The following is a 5,838-nucleotide window of genomic DNA, read 5'->3' as shown; positions in this document are numbered from 1 at the left end:
GAGGTCAGGTGTAGATTCTGGAGGTTTTCTTTTCTTTTCATTTCTTTTTTAATTTAAATTTGAAACAAGGTTGTATTACATGTCAATCCCAGTTCTGTCAACCTCTCATCCCCCCCTATCACTCCCACTATAACACAGTCCATCCCCTTTCCTCTCCCCAGGGAGCGAGATGCCTTCCATGGGGAGACTTCAAAGTCTGTCATATCATTTGGTGCAGGGCCTAGGCTATCCTCCATGTGTCTAGCTAAGAAAGTATCACTCTATGTGGGATGGGCTCTAAAAGGCATTTCATAGGGGAATGAGAAAAAATGGAATACATCATTCTCATGGGTTAGATGCAGGAGGGACAATGTCACTGAAGCCTATAGTTGTATGTGTCAGAAGGATTTAAGGACAAACAAATTATGACCAAACCATTAAGTGAGCCATCACTGCACTTAATAAGGATCAGTGGCTTAGCCTCTCTAAACCCAAGGAGAGCAGATTGTGAGGAAGAATACATGTAGCTCCAAAGAGAAGGCAGAAAGAGAAGGCAACAAAGGGCACAATAGCTCAGTTGGACCTAAAGAACGTGCATGACTGTAGCTATAAAAGTAGAGGACAATGTCAGCACATAGCCGTTAAGATGATGGCTGGCATTCCTCCATCTCCAAGAGAACATAGAGGTGCCAGACCCTCAATGGTTACTTCCTAGGACTCACAAAAGTGTTTATACAAACAAAATATAGGTACATGTGTATGAGGTACGGTATGACCTTTGAAATCAAGGTCAGTCTGCTGCAGGTGGAACAGAGATGAGGGCTGTGGCCCCAGTGTAGTTCAGACCCTGAGGGGGAGCACAAGCAATTAGGATAGGTGAATTATATCACCAATGTAAGTGTTCACACTCTGATGCAAACATCCTGGCAATTGTGAGATAAGGAATATCACAAAGACACACCATACAACAAAGCTTACACAAAAGAGTCATTGGGAAAGACACAAGAGGGCGACAGCTTCTGCTCAGAAGCAGCAAAGAACTGAGCAGGTGCTAGGCTTGATACAGGGTTTGGGGGGGAGGCAGAACATTCCAGGCTAGCCTGAGATTGGTGGGAATCGGTGACTTGATCTTAGCCTTCCCCCCCCCCTTTTAGTGCATATCTAGGCCATGCACATCCTGAGAAACTGGAAATAGTCATTATGATCTACAGAGTAGTCTGCAGGGTGGAGTCTGGCACCTTATGCTCCTTGAGGATCTTACAACACTTCCCTATACACCCAAGTTTTAGCCTCTCTGTCTCCCCAGCCAATACAATCTAGTATTTGTTAGACAAATAATATCAGATGTGGGGATTACTCTAGTGTATGGAATCCATGACTACTTTACTCCTGTAGGCTTCAAGCCCCTAAAGCTAGCACCACATAGATTATAGTACCAAGTTTAGTTCTCTCCCCAAATCATATTAGCAGCAGAACTTAAATTCAGTTGATATTTAGGATCAGAATGCTAGCTTGTTGGTGTATTTCCCTGAGGGTACCTTTCCCTTAATTCCTGTGCCTACCAGTTTGACTTTCCTCAATGGTGTGTTCTTTTAGTCTTCAAGATGTTCGTTTTGCATTTCTTCATGTAGCACTTGCTCTTTTCACTGTTGACCTGCATACATGTCACTAATAATAACCACTCCACAGATTAAGTATTATGTTGCCTTGAAATTTTCTTTGCCAAAAGCATTAGCAAGTATCTTTTAATTTAGCTTCAGAAGAAATTTTGAGGCACAGACAAAATGAAAAGCAATTTTGTCTACATATCACAGGAATAGTCTGTTTCCCTTGTTTAAATATTCTCTTTGAAACCTATTGACCGGTGCCTCTATGGTCTATGCTGCTTTAGTGTTACTTTCTTCCCAGCTCTTGCTAGGTATATCCTATTAAATCATGCTCATAGGAAGCATTCAATCACTGAGCTAGTCAAAAACCAAAAGTCTTCCAAATTCCTCCAAAAAAGCAACACAATCAGGTTCTTCATGATACCTCATTCCTGGTAGAAACTTTTGTATTAATTAATATTACATTGCTGTGATAAAGTGTCATGGCCAAGTTCACTTTTGGAGTACTTTGTTTTGGCTTGTATTTCAAGAGAAGTAAAAATCTGTCAAGGCAGGAAAGCCTGACATCAGGCAAGAAATGCAGCTCACTTAATCGCATAAAGCAGAAAAAGCAAAATAGAAGCATATAAGGCATTTAAATCTCAGAGCTTACTCCAAATGGTAAAATTCCTTTAGCATGTCCCTGCCTCCTAAGTTTTCCCCTAATAGTGCCGCCAACTGGAGACCATGTATTAATATATGTACACCCATGGAGGACATTCTGAGTCAAATCATTACACAAATAAATATAGAAACATGGCATTGGCATAAATATAGACATATAAAGCAGCAATTCTCACCCTGTGGATAGCAAGTCCATTGGGGGATTCATATAAGATATCCTGAGTATCATATATATATATATATATATATATATATATATATATATATATATTATGATTCATAAAAGTAGTAAAATTACAGTTTCAAAGTAGCAATGAAATAATTTTATCATTTGTAGTCACCATAACATAAAGTACTGTATTAAAGGGTCACACAATTAAGAAGGATGAGAAACACTGATATAGAGCATATAATTGCACACAGGAACCAGAGGGAAAGTATACATATTCTTGAGAAACATCAAAATCAAATGTAAGAAAAAATACATAATCTTCAAGAAATGGTACTAGAAAATTTAGTATCTGCATGGATAATAATCAAATTTTAAATTGCTAGAAAATAACTACAGATAGAAAGTCTTAAGTTGTACCCACAAGAAACAAATGCCTGACTAGGAAGCCTATAGTTCAGTAAGTAAAGGCAATAATCAGTAAATGATTATGAAATTTCATTTTTTTCAAATAAAATTTTCAGCAAAGCCAAAACCCAATGAAATGTGAAGAGTGCTTTCCAGTCATTCATCTGAAAGAATAATAATACCTTAAAAATAAAATGAACTAGGCAGCTGCAGCAAGAAGGATGGTGGGGGAGCGGCATAAAGCAGTGCGATGTGGGGAAGGTAGCTAAGAGACCTCAGTGGGAGCAGGATGGGGGGGGGGCACACGCCGCCGCTGCCAAGCAGGAAATCATCTCCTGTGTGGATCATATCAAGTTCGACTTGGAGATCGCCATGGAGCTACAACTCGGGGTGCAGCTGCTGCCCTTCCGTGAAATGGACAAGTTGGGTGCTGCTGTCTGTGAATTCATTTTGAAAGCTCCATGTAGCAAGGGTGGCATGTGTCCATTCTGCCACATTAATGGTGAGAAGACAGTTGTATACAAACATTGGCTAAGAAGACTCTACAAGAAAGAGGATCATTGTGAGTTCTTACATGAGTACGACATGACCACAATGCTACTTTTACTCCAAGTTCCTGGGAATGCAGCAATAAGGAATGACCATGCACATCCACCCTGAATCCAAGATCAAGGACTGCCCTTGGTATTACTGCAGCTTCTGTAAGCATGATTCCCTGTGCAGGCACCGGAACACTTGAAGAGTCATTTGTGCGAATTACCTAGCAGGATTCTGCCCTGAGTGACCCTCATGTAAATTCATGCACCCTCGATTTGAACTGCCTCCAAGAACCACTGAGCAGCCCCCACTCCCACAGCAGACACAGCCTCTAACAAAGCAAAACAACAATCCACCATTACAAAGGTCATCCTCCATGATCCAGTTAACCAGTCAGTATTTACTTCCAGTCAGCAGAGAGCACACTAGATCACAAGGGGTGGGGTGGGAGGGATGAAAAAACAGTAGTGCAGGCAACTCTGGACCTTGGCCAGCGGTTGGAGCAAGTCACTTGCTACAAGTGTGGAGAAAAGAACACTATGCCAACAGATGCACCAAAGAGCATTTACCTTTTCTCAGTGGACAGTGACAACAACTGGAATCTGGGGAGCAGCCTGAGAGCCCTGCTGCTGGGAACAAGCACTTAGCTGCTGACTGTAGTGCTAGCAGGACTGGCTAGGGCTGCAGGTACAACTGCCAGGACTCATTTTGAGGGGCGCCATGTCTGTCCTATCATTTTGCTGTATTTGTTTGTTTGTTTGTTTTTAAAGAAGGAACATGTGCTTCAGTTGGGTCCTTTGAGCTAGTTTGTTTCGACATCAGTGCCTCATTTTTTAGACTCCCTGCAAACTATCCCCTTGGGGAGATAGAATCTGAGAAGGGCTATACTTCCTGGTCTGGTGTAGAGGATGGCTAGCAGTTCCCCTCAGGGCTTCATTAAACACCAGGACTGGAGAGGATGGGTGGATCATGTGGGGCTGTGGCCAGGTCAGTCTCCTTTCTGCATATCCAGTTGGAGCCTCAAGCTGTGCCTATGATGTGATTTGAACTAGGGATCCCTTCCAGACAAACATGGGGCATCCACGGCCTGCCACGGCCCTGGATCTTTAGGTGTCAGGATCCCTGGCTGAGCTTCTTTTCCGGGCTTGCTTTCCCATGGACCACCTACCTGATAGTGCGGTGGGTACACCTTCAGCCAGTGCTGTAGACCATCTTTAAATAGCTGACTCAGCTGACCTGTGCTTATCTCCTGCCAAACAAGATCTATGCTGTCACTCAGAACCCTGTGGCATACAGAGGCCACCCATCCTTGAGCATAGAAAATGTGAATCCATCACCTGCAACCTGCTGGGCAAGTGGGCCTATCCAAGTTCAGTTATAACAATACGTACTTGTTTTATTTTTTAAGGTAAAATGAACTAGTAAAAATTAAAGAACAAATAATACAATATATAAATAAGTATATAAACCAAGTATAAGTTTATTACAAGTATACAAGGCCAATAAACATGTGAAATAAAAAGATGCTCTGTTACTTTAGCAACATGGGGTCTATAAATCAAAACTACATTGATATCCCATCTCACACAATAAAACAAATAATGGCAAGATAATATAAAGAACACCTATATTCCTGGTAAAAATGTAATTGATCTGCTGTTTTAAAAGATAAAACTTTATTCATAAAACTAAACATACAGTGCTGTCTGATCCCTGTATAAATATCTTAGAACATTTCTTCTATGTAGAAACATGTCATTCTTGGGAGTTGTTCATTAACACTCAAATAATCACAACTCTGAATCCTCTGGACATTCCAGATATTACCAAGAGACAAAGAGCCAGGGTTATATGAGCAGTAACAATATGTGGCGAGAGTGGAATGTGACACTTTCACAGCTGCCTTCAGGTTGTGCAAGAAGCCACAGAGTTCTAGCTTTCATGGATTGTGTGTCTTCTTCAGTGCTGGGATGAGAGTTTTGATGCTATAGCTTTTGAATTATCTACATCCCTGTAACGCCTCATTGTACTTCAGCAAGATACCCAGTGAACTCATGTCAAGATCATCAACTGGATTTTGTGGAGATATTATTTGATCTGCTCTCACAATATTTGTTCATGTCTCCCCATAAAATGTTGTACAATCATCTCTTAATATATTTCTGAGGCAATATCTCAAAATACATAAAGTTGCCTATACACACATGATTATACTGTTAGTCTTCACAATAGACAAGCTATAAAATTCATATAATTTCTCATCAATCTATGGTTTGCATGTGTGTGTGTGTGTGAGTGTGTGTGTGTGTGTGTGTGTGTGTGTGTGTGTGTGTGTGTATGTTATATATTTAGGACATCATGTAAATCAAAATCAAATACAAAAAGTCAAGCAATTCATGTTTGTACCCTCATGTCCAAGGCAAAAATAAATAAATAAATAAATAATGAATAAAAAGTCAATCTGAAAGTAGCAAC

The 5,838-nt window shown here is 40.7% G+C and overlaps 1 pseudogene; it reads left to right on the top strand.

Moving 5' to 3' along the window:
* The first annotated feature begins 750 nt into the window (after positions 1-750).
* On the top strand, positions 751-4,010 carry LOC127224496 (cleavage and polyadenylation specificity factor subunit 4-like; annotated as a pseudogene).
* Positions 4,011-5,838: the final 1,828 nt, after the last annotated feature.

The sequence above is a fragment of the Phodopus roborovskii genome, unplaced genomic scaffold (assembly GCF_943737965.1).
Source record: "Phodopus roborovskii unplaced genomic scaffold, PHOROB, whole genome shotgun sequence".
NCBI classification, from domain to species: domain Eukaryota; kingdom Metazoa; phylum Chordata; class Mammalia; order Rodentia; family Cricetidae; genus Phodopus; species Phodopus roborovskii.
Note: the sequence above shows the minus strand (reverse complement) of the source record. Positions and strands in the feature narration are given on the sequence as shown.